Here is a 2,491-nt window from a genome sequence, read left to right on the forward strand (position 1 = left end):
ACAATGTGGTTCTGTCGAAGATGGAGGAGTCTTTCGCAAACGCTCGTCTGGCTTATGCAAATATGATGGCCGGTACGTACCTTATTTGGTCTAATTCCTTTTGCTTTATTATTTCTAACATTTTCTTCAGAGCGGGATGCGCTTAAAACAGGGAGGTCGACTTGAAAGCTCAGATTGAAGATATGAAAGGACACGAGGAGGAAGTTAAGGCGTAAAATGCCACTTTGAAGACGAAGGTGGAAGACCTCCAAGCGACAAAGGTTTGGCTACTTTTGGAAGGAGCAAAACTCTTGGCCAAGAACATTCATAAGGGTCCGGAGATGACTTCGGTTGTTGCCGCTGTTAATAATGCAATGAGTGCCATAAGCGTCAACTCCGGTCTTCAAAACGGCTATATCCATGCTCTGAAGAAAAAGACTCCCTATGCCGAAGTTCCGTTGCTGAACCGTAATGCTGGAGAGGAGCTAAATGCAGCGGTTGCTTGCTTTGATTCTCTTACCTTTCCGGTAGTAGAAGATCTTCCGAAGCTTGTCAACGAGCCGCTTTCCAAGATCAAAGATGCTCTCTTTTTCGCGAGCGGCGAATCTTCAAAATGATGAGGTGGACATGCCTGGTTTCTTGGGGTATGCACCTTGGAATGTTTTTAGTTTGTTCAACTGTCTTTTTAGAAGGTGGACATATCCGGCACTTTGGGATATGCACCTTATTTTGATTCAGAGTGAATGTAATGGTGTTTATACCGTTCTTTGTGTATATGACAATTATCCTTAATATGTAAATGGCTTTGCATGACTTCCGGTTATTATTATTTTGATGTAGCCACTTTGCTTTGCATGCGTCCATGCTTTTTATGCTTACATTTTCTTTTTTAGAACGTTCCTTTTAATGTGCGGATCTGATTTGTTTTACCTTTAGGATAATTTTTAGATGAAGGAAAAATACGAACGATGCCAGTTCGTTCTTGCCTTTTAGGGCTAGTATCTCTGATTCGGCCGATGATAACTTTTGTGTTGCAACTTTTGTTAATGATAGAAATTTTGAGTATTCTATTTAATCAGTCCGGAGTATATACTCCGATTAACACAAATTTGGTAAAAACATTAAGATAATCTGCGGGTAAAACCCTCCCCAGTTCATGGAAATATAAAATAGTTGTGCGGGCAATACCCTCCGCATTACAAGGAAAGTAAGAACGATGCGGGCCGTAGCCTTCGCATTGCAGATTTATTTTGAAATATTCAAAAATTTTTAAAGGAAACATCGCTTTAGGTGCATCCCATTCCAAGTACGTGGAACGGGAGTATCATCCATTCTGTTGAGTGTGTAAGCACCATCTTTTCCAGCAGTTTCAATTTGATAAGGGCCTTCCCACTTCGGGGCCATCTTTCCCGTACCTTCAGCCAGGCTTGCCTCATTGCTTCGCATAACGTAATCTCCAACCTTGAACCGGACCTCCTTTACTTTTGAGTTGTAATGCTTTTCCAACTCTTTTTTGTACTTTGCTTCTCGGATAGTCGCAAGTTCTCTTCTTTCTTCGGCCAGGTAGAGGTTCAGGCGGAGTTCTTATTCGTTCACTTCTTGATTTCGCTGCATGTGGGGGGTAGGTATGCCTACTTCGGCGGGGATGACTGCCTCCGTACCGTACGTTGAACTGAAAGGAGTCTCTCTTGTGCTTGTTTTTGGCATCGTCCAGTGAGCCCACAGGGCGTGCAGAAGTTCATCTGCCCAAGAGACGCCCTCTTTACCCACACGATTTTTTATGCCCTCCACATGCTGCGGTTGGCTCTTTCTACCTGTCCATTGGCCTGGGGATGGGCAACCAAAGCGAAATTTTGTTCAATGTGCATTCTTTCACACCAGTTAGCAATTTTCAATGTCAGATTGGTTGATTAGTTCATTGGTCTTATAGATGACAAAATGTCAATGTTCTAAATTAGTGAAGCAACTCATAAGATATTCAGGGAAACATGTTATAATTTATTTCTATCTGAAATTTCATGCAAAGAGATTTCATGCTTAGATTGTTAATCGTATTTGAAAATGTCGAATTTCGTACTACCATTACGTATTTTGAGTTAAATAAACTTTATAAGATATTAGGTTATTATATTATAAAGTAAATTACGATTTTAGCCCTTGTGGTTATATCACTTTTACCCTTTTAACCCAAAAGAAATCTTTTAATATCTGAGCCCCGAACGTCTTTTTTCTAACCCTTTTAGCGATCAACGTCTTTTTTACTAACCCTTTTGGCCCCTAAAAGTAAAAGGATAGGGTTAGTGTTAGGGGCCAAAAGGGTTAGAAAAAATATGTTGGGAACTCAGATGTTAAATGATTCTTTTTTAAACTAGAAGGGTAAAAATGATATAACTATAGGGGTCAAAATCGTAATTTACTCTATATTATATTATACATATGATTATAATTATAAATTATACATAAATTATACATGAACAATGTTTAAAATATTTTTTTTTATTCTAAAGTAGAA

Source organism: Helianthus annuus, chromosome 15 (assembly GCF_002127325.2).
Source record: "Helianthus annuus cultivar XRQ/B chromosome 15, HanXRQr2.0-SUNRISE, whole genome shotgun sequence".
Lineage (NCBI taxonomy): Eukaryota > Viridiplantae > Streptophyta > Magnoliopsida > Asterales > Asteraceae > Helianthus > Helianthus annuus.